The sequence below is a fragment of the Carlito syrichta genome, unplaced genomic scaffold (genome assembly GCF_000164805.1).
Source record: "Carlito syrichta isolate Samal-C Ts95f unplaced genomic scaffold, Tarsius_syrichta-2.0.1 Scaffold92606, whole genome shotgun sequence".
NCBI lineage: Eukaryota > Metazoa > Chordata > Mammalia > Primates > Tarsiidae > Carlito > Carlito syrichta.
In genome coordinates, this window is record NW_007036702.1 from 358,215 (window position 1) to 369,688 (window position 11,474).

Consider the following 11,474-nt stretch of genomic DNA (forward strand, 5'->3'; position numbering starts at 1 on the left):
AACTCAAAAAAAAAAAAAAAAAGAAGTGGTTCTTGTGTTCATAGAACAGCAAAGAGGATACCGTGCTTAGAGTGGACCAAGTGATGAAGGGAAGACATCAGAGAGATTCAGAGAAAGGGGAGGATTATGCAAGGATTTGTGCATTATTATAAAGACTTCTGGCATTTAACCTGAGTGATTTAACTCATTAGAGGGTTCTAAGCAGAAATCGAGCATGATCCAACTTTTGCTTAAAGTTACACAAGGTAGTAAGTCATACACGAGGTAACAGTGGTTTGAACCAGGAAAATAACAAGGAAGATGATGGGAAATGGTCAGATTCTGGATACATTTTGAAGGTAGAACCATTAAGATGATTTTGTGAAAGATTTTATAATGAACATAAGAGAAAAAAAAAGAACAAATCTAATTTTTGACTCAAGTAAATAAAATAATGGAGTTGCCATAAAATGATATGGTTTGGTGGGAACGACCAGGAGTTCAGTTTTGGATATGTTAAACTAGAGATATCTACTACATTTCCAGATGGAGATGTTGGATGGGAAGTCGAATGTAAAAATTTAGAGGACAAATAAGTAGTTTAGATTGGAGAAATACATTTGGGAGTTTTAATGTATAGATGCTACTTAAAGGCATAGGACTTTAAATAGATGAGATCACTACAGGAATGAGTTTAGATAGACAAAAGGTCCAAGGATAGAGTCCAGGGCACTGTAGTATAATTCAACAACATTTTGTGACTGGTTACAAGTGCAAAAAAGAGCAATTAATAAATGAGTCTTGACTTTTGAATTTAGCCCATTAGAAAGGTAAGAGTATACTACTGAGAGTAAGAGAAGTTTAGTGAGGTTGATCAGTTTGGAGAGGAGGAGAATCGTTTCAGTCGTACAGTCAAAAAGTTAAATATGTGGAACAGAATCTTGAGAACGGTGTTAGGACTGCTGCTGAGTACTTAAGAGTCATTTATAGCCAGGCTCGGTGGCTCAGCCTGTAATCCTGCGCTTTGGGAGGCTGAGGTGAGTGGATTGCCTGAGGCTGCGGGTTCAAGACCCGCCTGGGCAACTTGGCGAGACCTCATCTCTAGAATAAATCAAAAATTAGCTGGGCGTGGTAGCGCGTGCCTGTAGTTCCAGCTACTTAGAAGGCTGAGGTGGAAGGATTGCTGGAGCCCAGCAGGTCAAGGCTGCGGTGGCTGGGAGCGGTCACTGCACTCCAGTCTGGGAGACAGAGTGAGACTCCAACTCAAAAAAAAAAAAAAAAAGAGTCATTTATAAAAAGATCATTGAAATCTAAGGAAAGATTATATATATATATAGAGAGAGAAAAGAGATATGACTACGGGGTTTAAAGAATACTACAAAAAAAAGGGAGAGGAAAAAGAGAAGTCAAATGGCGCAGTCATATGGAAATAAAAAAGAAATATACAGTTTTAAGAAAATATTTGTGCTTATAATCTCTGTATTTTGGGAGGCTGAGAGAAGAGAAAATATAAATGATTAATGTAAAGTTCTACTGAAAGGTGACAAAAAATGAGTACTGGTAATAAATAGCTGCCTTAAAAAATAAGAAGAGTATAGGTGAGAGCTAATTATCAAAGCACCTCTTCAAAATTAAGACAGAATTACATCCTCTACTTTTCCAATGAGAAATAAATTATTTACATTTGTGTGTATGGTTTCAGTCAGAGTGAAAAATAATACCAAAATTGTATGTGGCTAGGTTTGAAATTTTATCTAAATATCCATTTATTCAAGTTGTGGAATGAGTTCAAAGAAATAGTTTATACCATTCCCATTGGTTAGTATACTATGGGAGGCAAAATCCATGCCTAGAATCACTCACCTGAGAAAACTAAATTTCTGTATCAAAGTTTCAAATTATTTTAGAGAATATTAAAAATGTGGCTATCAAAATTACCTCTGACCTGAGTTAATCAGAATAAGCAAAATAAAGAACACTTGGAGGGACTCCAATTTCCATTTCTACATAAGGAGCTTGAAAGTCACCACTTCATCCTAACAAAAAGTAAAAAAGCTGGACAGACTGAAAACTCAATGATCTTTAAAACAGGGAGTACACAGGGCAAACAACTGCCTATAAGATTGGAAAGACAGACTGGTGAGTACAGGGAGCTCCAGCTTATGGAGCAGACTCGTGGATGAAAACCAGCGAGGCAACCAGCGCCAGAACAGAAAAATCTGAACTGTAATTGACAGACTGCTGGAGAATTAATTAGCAAGAACAACTCTGGGGGTTTAAAAACTCCAGTGGTACCCAGTCATTGAGGTATCCCACAATACCGTGAGACTAGCCGCCAGGAACTCCACCAGGTTCCCATTGTAAATATCAAAGAAAAATCTCTTCATGCTTCCAGTAGGGAGAGGAGAAAAAACATTTTGAAGTATTTTGAGCACTCTATTATTCTTAACAAGACTCACTCTCAAAGGAAGCTAGTTAACCAAAACCTAACCGATCTCGGAGAAGGGAAGCACCCAAATCTAACCCACTCTAGCCTTCCACATAGGAGAAAGAAAGTGTGCCCAACTCCAACCCACTCTAGCCTTCCTGTCCCAACTAAAGTGGGAGAAAAAAAATGAGAAGCACTTGTAATGTTCACAGTCCAGAGGCTCACTACAAGACTGAAACCTAATCATAGAACTATAGAATGTTTTCTCTCCCCCACATCTTACCACTATATTACTAAAGGCCTGTTTAGAAAAATTCCTTGTAACCAGTACTGTCTGGCTATCAACAAAAAAATTGTCAAGAAAAAATTACATACCAAAAGGAAAAAACCAAAATTTGAATAGAAAGAGCAAGTATCAGACTCAGACATAGCAGGAATGTTGAAATTATCACACTAGAAATTTAGAATCACTATAATTAATATACTAAGGGTGCCCATGGATAACATAGATAGCCTTCAAGAATAGATGAGCAATGGAAACAGAGACAGAAATTCTAAGAAAGAATTGAAAATAAATGCTAGAGATAAAAATAAAATTTAAAATCTGCAACAGAAATGAATAATACCTTTCATGGACCTAATTAGTAGACTGGAGATAATTCTTAGCTTGAAGAGATGTCAGTAAAAACTCTGAAAACTGAAAAGCAAAGAGAACAAAGACTAAAAACATAACAAGACAGAATATCCAAGAGCTGTGGGACAACTACACAAAGTATATAATGTATAATAGTAATACCAGGAGGAGAAGAAGAAGAAGGGGGAAAAAAAAAACGGAAAAAAGATTTGAAACAATAACAATTGAAAATGTTCCAAATTAATGTCAGACACCAAATCACAAATCACAGATCCAAGAAGCTCAGAGAATACCAAGCAGGACAAATGCAGTAATAATAATAATAATAATAATAATACCATAAAGGAAACCCAGGAAAAGAAAAAACACTCCTTATCTATAGAAAAACAAAAATAAGAATTACATGAGTTCTCCTGAGAACTCATGTAAGTAAGAAGATAGTGAAGTAAAATATTTAAAGTACTAAGAGAAAAACCACCAGCCTAAAATTGTATCTCTTGTGAAATTATCCTTCAAAAGTGAAGAAGAAATAAAGACTTTCACAGACAAACAAAAACTGAGGAATTTTGTTGCCAGTAGAACTATCTTACAAGAATTGTTAAAGGAAATTTTTTGGGAAGATGATATATGTCAGAATATTAGAGTTACGTATAGAAAGAAAGAGCACTGAAGATGGAATAAGTGAAGGTAAAATAAAAACTTTTACCTTTCTTATTCTTAATCCAAAAGATAAGTTTATTCAAGATTAATAATACCAATCTATTAAATTATATATGCTTATAAAAATATATGATAATTCATGTTTACATTTAAGTGAAGTGAATGACAATAATAATACAGAGAATGGAAAGGAGAAATTAACATTATTTTGTTATTATAAGGTACTCACACCGCCTGAAAAGTATTATTTGAAAGTGTTATCTGGGGAATGGACCACCTGAGAACCAATCTCTACCACTACACAATATGTCCATGTACCAAACATGCATGTGTATCCTCTGAATCCAAAATAAAAATAAAAAAAAGAAAGTGGGCTTGAATTAGTTTTAAATGTATGCTGCAAACTCTAGGGTAGCTACCAAAAAGAAGTAAGAAAATAAGTATAACTGTTATGCCAAGGAAAGAAAGAAAATGGAATCATGTAAAATGCTCAATTAAAGCCACAAAAAGTTGAAAAAAACTGGAACACAAACACAAAGAAAGGGTAACAAACATGATAGATATTAATTCAACTATATCAAGAATCACTTTGAATAACAATGATCTAAATGCACTAAGTAAAAGACAGTAGATCAAAAAATGAGACTCAACTACATATTATATACAAGAAATCCACTTTAAAAATATACACTCGTATAGATTAAAAATACATGGATAGAGAAAAATATGCCATGGTAACATTAATCAAAAGAAAGCAGAGATGGAGGACATTCCACAATGATGAAGGAGTCAATTCTCTAAGAAGGCACAACAATTATTAATGTGTATGTGCTTAAGAAGAGAGTATCAAAATATATCTGGCAAAAATTAAAAGAACTGCATGGCAAAATAGATAAATCCACTATCAAAGTTGAAGACCACAACACTCCTCTATCAGAAATGAATAGATGCAACAGGCAGAAAATCAGTAAGAACACAGTTGAACTCAAAAACACCATTAACCAGATATAATCAATGTCTATTGAACGCTTCATCAAAAAATAGCAGAATACACATTCTTTTCGAACTTACACAGAATTTCACTATTTCTGGGACATAAAATATACCTTAAATTAAAAAAAAAAGAAATCATACAATCATGTTCTGACACGGCAGTGGAATTAAACTAGAAAGAAATAACAGAAAGATAACTGGAACATCCACTTCTAAATAGCACTTGGGTCAAAGAAGAAATCTCAAAATAAATATTAAAATATTTTAAAATAAATACAAATTAAAGCAACAGAAGCAGACCTTGAACAACTATCATAATACTATAAGAAAAAGATTGGTAGTGGCAGAAAACTGCAGGGGACGGGGGGAGTAGGGCGGGGAGGTGGGATTGGCAGTAGTGGGAATCTGCCTGAGGAACGGGGTACACATCTCATTGACAAGGGTACCTGCAGAATGAATATTTGTATACCTAGCCCTGAATGGTACCCCACATCTTTAAAATTAAAAAAATTAAAAGTTAAAAAAAAGATCTGTGGGATGCATCAGAAGCAGTGCTTAGAGGGAAATTTATAGTGCCAAATGTATACACTAGAAAAGGAAGAAAGATCTAAAATTAATAATCAAAGTTTGCACCTTAGGAAATGAGAAAAAGAAGAGCAAGCTAAATTCAAAGTAAACAGAAAAGAAATTGTAAGAATTACAGCAGAAAACAATGAAAATTGAAAACAGAAAATCAATAGAGAAATCAACAAAACCAAAAGCTGATTCATTTAAAAAAAATCAGTAGTATCAATAAGCCTCTAGCCAGACTAATTAAGAAAAAAGAGACATAAGTTACTAATATCAGAAATGAAATAAGTGACAACACTACCCATGGACATTAAAAGAATAATAAATAAATGCTATGAATAAGTCTATGTCCACAAATTTGATAACCTAGATTAAATGTACCAATTCCTTGAAAGATGCAATTTTCCAAAATTCTCACAAGAAGAAATAGACATTCTGAATAGGTCTATGTCTATTAAAGATATCAAATCAATAATTAACATTCTCCCAAAACAGAAAGCAACAGGCCCATATGGGTTCATTGGTGAATCCTACCAAACAATTACTTAAGAAATTATATCAATTCTCTACAATCTCTTTCAGAGGCCAGAACCAGAGAGAATACTTCCTAATTCATTTTATGAAACCAGCATTACCCTAATAACGAAACCAGATTAAAGACATTACAAGAAAATAAAACTATAGACCAACAATCCTCTTGAATGTGAATGGAAAAATCCTCAATGAAATATTAGGACACTAAATCTGACAATGTATAAAAAGAATTAAAAACCATGACCAAGTGGGATTTATCTCAGGTCTGCAAGGCTGCTTCCACATTCAAAAATCAATTAATGCAATCTACCACATCAACAGGCTAAAAAAACAAAACAAAACACATGAACATATCAACAGCATTCCACAAAATCTAACACTCATACATGATAAAGACTTTCAGTAAATTAGGATTAGAGGAAAACTTCCTCAAGTTGACATAGAATATCTGCAAAAAAACCTAGAGCTAACATAATATTTAATGGTGAAAAACTCAAAGCTTTCCTACTAGATCAGAAATAAGGCGAGGATATTTCCTCTCACTACTCCTTTTCAACATTGTACTGAAAGTACCAGATAATGCACTAAGCAAGAAAAGAAAATAAATTGTATATAGATTATCGAGGAAGAAATAAAATTCTCTTTATTTGTGATGATATGATTATCTATGTAAAACACATGAAAGAATTCACACATGCACACGTGTGCAATTCCAGGAGCTAATAAGTGATCATAACAAGATTGTAGGATAATATTCCAAAGGTTAATATTCCCAAGTCAGTCACTTTCTTATACACCAGCAACGAACAAGTGGAATTTGAGATTAAAAACCAACAATACCATTTACATTAGTACCTCCTAACAATGAAATACATAGGTATTATGTAACAAAATAGGCATGAGATCTATATAAGAAAAAGAACAAAACTCTGATGAAGGAAACAAAGCAAAAACTGAACGAATGGAGAGATATTCCATATACAGAAATACTTAATATTGTCAAGATGCCAGTTCTTCCCAACTTGATCTACAGATTCAGTGCAAGCCTAATCAAAATCCCAGCATGTTATCTTGTGAATATCAACAAAGATTCTAAAATTAATATGGAGAGGGAAAAGACAGAATAGCCAACACAGTATAGAAGGAGAACAAAGTTGGAGGATTGATCTCATCCAACTTTTCAAGACAAAGCTACAGTAATCAAGACAATCTGGTGCCGACTGGCTAAAGAACAGACAGGTAAATTAGTGGAAAAGAATAGACAGCCTAGAAATAAACCCACATAAATACAGTCAATGTATTTCTGACAAAAAAGCAAAGAGAAAACAACGAAGTAATGACGGTCTTCTCAACAAATGGAGCTGGAATAAGTGCACATTCATGGGAAAAAAAGTAAATCTAGACACAGTTCTTACACTCTTCAAAAAATTAACTCAAAAAGCATCATAGGCCAAAATGTAAAAATGCAAAACAATGAAACCCCTAGGAGATAACACAGAAGAAAACCTAGATAACCTTGGGTATAGTGATGAATTTTTAGATACAACATCAAAGGCATGATCCATGAAAGAAAATTATTAATACACTGGGTTTCATTAAAAGTAAAAGCTTCTGCTCTGCAAAAGACAATGCGAAGAGGAAAAGAGAAAATATTTGCAAAAGACACATCTGATAAAAGATTATTATCCAAAATATACACAGAACTCTTAAAACTCAACAATAAGCCGGGCTCGGTGGCTCAGCCTGTAATCCCGCGCCTTTGGGAGGCTGTGAGTGGACTGCCTGAGCCCGCGGGTTCGAGACTCGCCTGGGCAGCGAGGCCTCATCTCTACAATAAATCAAAAAATCAGCCGGGCGTGGTAGCGCATGCCTGTAATTCTGGCTACTTGGAAGGTTGAGGCGGAAGGATCGCCGGAGACCAGCAGGCGAGGCTGCAGTGGCCGGGAGCGGCCGCTGCACTCCAGTCTGGGCGACCGAGTGAGACTCCGACTCAAAACAAAAACAAAAACAAAAACCTCAACAATAAGAAAACAAACAACCTAATTAAGAAATGGGCCAAAGACCTTAACAGATACCTCACCAAAGAAGATAAACAGATGTCAAATAAGTAAATGAAAAAACGTTCTACCTCATATGTTATCAACGAAATGCAAATAAATACAGCAATGAAATATCCTGTATACCTATTGAATGGTCAAAATCTAGACCACTGACAACACCAACTGCTAGCAGGATGTAGACCAACAGGAACTCTCATTCAACACGAACTCTCATTCATTGCTGGTGGGATGTAAAATGGTAAAGACAGTTTGGTGGTTTCTTACAAAACTAAATATACGCTTACCATATGATCCAGCAATAGTGCTCCTTGGCGTTTACCCAAAGGAGTTGAAAATTTATGTCCATACAAAAACCTGTACATGGGTGTTAATAGCAGCTTATTCATAATTGCCAAAACTTGGAAGCAACCAAGATGTCCTTCAGTAGGTGAATCGATAAATAAACTGTGGTACATCCAGACAATGGAATATTATTCAGCACTAAAAAGAAATGAGCTATCAAGCCATGAAAAGACATAGATGAATCTTAAATGCATATTACTAAATGAAAAAAAGCCTGCCTAAAAAGCTACAAACTGTATGATTCCAACTTTATGAAATTCTGGAAAAGGCAACACTAAGGAGACAATAAAAAGGTCAATGGTTGGCAGGGATTAGGAGAAGGGGAAGGACACATAGGTGGAGCACAAAGGATTTTTAGGGCAATGAATCTCCTCTGTATACTATGGATACATGCCATGCCATTAGCCATTTGTCCAAACCCACAGAATGTACACCAAGAGTGAGCCATAACATAAACTATGAACTTTAGGTGATATGATGTCTCAAAGTTGGTTCATCAATTTAACGAATGTACCAGTCTGGGGGAGGAGATTGATAATGGGAGATGCTATAAATGCATGCAGGCAGGATGACAAAGAAGAAATCTACATACTTTCCTCTTAATTTTGCTATAAACCTAATCTTCTCTAAAAAAAAAAAAAAAAAGAAAGAAAAAGAAAAGAAGAACACATGGAGAATATTACTTCTGGCATAGTTAATATTTAAAACACCTGTCTTCTAAACTTGGAAAAATTGAATAAATGAGCAGAAACAGTTCCTTCTTAAGAAAAGTTTGACAGCTCAGGTTTTAAAAGATTATGAATGAATGTAACTGATACTTTGACAGACAACTGAAATTGGAAACAAATTTCTGCATACAGGGAACAAAGCATCAATAGATTTTGCTGGTGTATTGACTTACACTATGTGTTTAAAATGTTAGCTAAGAGTGGAGAAGGGTATGCATTTTGCATATGTATATATGCAATTATCACCTGAGATGCCTCAAGAATAATTACTTAGAAAATATATTATTTGCTTAATCTGGTAGCCATTAAATTATTTGATGAACGACTAATTGAAGCATTTACTCTCTATTGAAACTAGTATTAACGAAGGAGCTTTTAAAAAGGCAATAAAGGAAAGAAAATGTAACAAAAATATTTAACAGAATTTAACATATGTTCAATTCTTAGTTATGATTCTCATGGAAATGTAATTGCTACAATATTTCCTAAAGTGATGCACTATGAAAAAACCTAAATACACCATAATTAAGAAACTACAATACCATAATCCTAATTTGGGTGTTGATAAAAAGAATATGGAGATCACTTCTAATTTCTAACAGTGACAGAATTCAAGGAGTAATAAACACATTATTAAAGTTTAGTGTAACATAAAAAAATCTGCCTCAAAATAAAATTGGATTTCAAAATAGCAAAATATATTGCATGGCAGTCTTTTCTCCTAATGTACTATAAAATGATTCACCAGCTAATTCTGGATAGGCAAAATAATAATAATGATGGTAATGATAATAATAATAGTGAAGTGGAAACAGGAAAAAAATTTTTCATGATGAAGAAACATAATGAATCCAGAGTAAGCACACTGAATTGGGAAGGTTTTCTAAACACTATTCTGTGATATCAAAACATTATTCCAGAGAGCATTAACCCAAATAATGAAAGACTAAATTTTTTTTTTAAAAAGACACAGCTCCTTTGATAGAATGGGATAATAGTAGGATGATCATATTAAATAAATACATATTTTTGTCATCTTGAAAGTAGAAAGTGAAAGAACTGAAATATGGCAGAGGCATCAAGATGAAGAGCTTTAATGGCCTGAAGGAAAGTATTTTTGATGAAGAAAATCTGATATGACTAGAGATTTAGAAAAAAGAATTGTGTTCCAGCAATTATAATATTTAGAAAATTAGATATTTAGAATAAAGAAGTGGAATTATCAAATAACAAATGAATAGAATACAAACAGGAAAAAAATAGCAATGCTCTCCAAGAAAGAAAACTTGAGATATTTTTCAAAAACACTTTATGAAGTTTAATTTATAAACCATAAAACATGGAATATATTTTTGCAGTCTTAGTAAGTTGATATATTGTTTTCCCTTAGTCCAAAAAAAAGAAGAGAAAAATAGTTATAGAGTTTTTCAAAAGCAGTATACTTATATAGGCATGCTAACTCACACTCTAAACAAAAATAGCTGAACAAAAAATTGGTATCAGTCATTAATGCAACTGTGGTACATTTTAAATATAATAGATCGTATTTTGAACATTTGTATAGCTAATCCTAATCCTAAATTGTACCCCACATCTTAAAAAAAAATTAAAAACAAAAAAATAGATCATATTTTGTTCAGAGTAAAATTAGTCATAATTGTGAAAGTTTTTAGGCTAAACTTCAAGAGGGATAGAATAAAAATATTTTTTAATATTAGGGGTATTACATATAGGTATATTTGTCAGAATTTATAGAAAATATATCTGCTAATCTAAAGTGTTAGATTTCTAACCACAAAATGAAGCAATATTTAAAACTACAATGCTATAATTTCAATGCATAACTGTACATGATTCTTAATATAAAAATAATTTTAACCTTTCAAAAAGTCCTACTCAAATATTTGACATAATTAAGCATGGTGGTGATGTCAAAAATATTTTGTCTTTTTTTCACAGTGCTAGTGCAGTATAAAGACATTTTAATTATACAATAACTCCTCCAATGTATTATAAAATCCTCATTATTTAGTTGTTTTAAAATAGAAAACTTACAGACATCTACTTATTTAGCATATTTCAAGACTATTCAAGTTGATAATTGGTACATGTGTTCCAGCAATTATAATTCTTCAGGGGTTTAAATTACCATAGGTTGCTATGAGGTTTTTTTGGAGGATGAGAAGGTTAGTTATTTCTTTCTTTTAAAATTAATTAATTATTATGTAAACAGCAATGAACTGCACTCTTTTTCATACTATAAAATAGTTCTAAAATTCTTACCTGATACTACACCAATTCCATCGTCACAGTCGTAGTCAGAGACTTCACTATCACTTATTCTCTTTGACCCTATGAAGCAAACAACAGCAATAATTAAAATTTCTAATTATTTAAGAAAAAAAATCCCTCAGTAAACAAATGAAAGGATTTTGAAATAAATCGCTTGAGAATAAAAAATATAGAGAGAAGAAAAGTCATTATGAACTCACCGACACTTATTTTCATACACATTTCATGATGTACTAATATGAGTAATAAGGAGT

At 33.2% G+C, this 11,474-nt stretch overlaps 1 protein-coding gene across 12 annotated transcripts in view; it reads right to left on the reverse strand.

The window, feature by feature from the left end:
• The window catches only part of RIMS2 (regulating synaptic membrane exocytosis 2), a 255,008-nt gene extending 243,734 nt beyond the window's left edge, over nt 1–11,274 (reverse strand). For all 12 annotated transcript variants that reach the window (XM_021713514.1, XM_008060442.2, XM_021713541.1 and 9 more), the window contains exon 1: nt 11,212–11,274. The gene's annotated coding sequence lies outside the window, so the exon portion shown is untranslated. The remainder of the gene's footprint in view (nt 1–11,211) is intronic.
• Between the last annotated feature and the right edge of the window lie 200 nt (nt 11,275–11,474).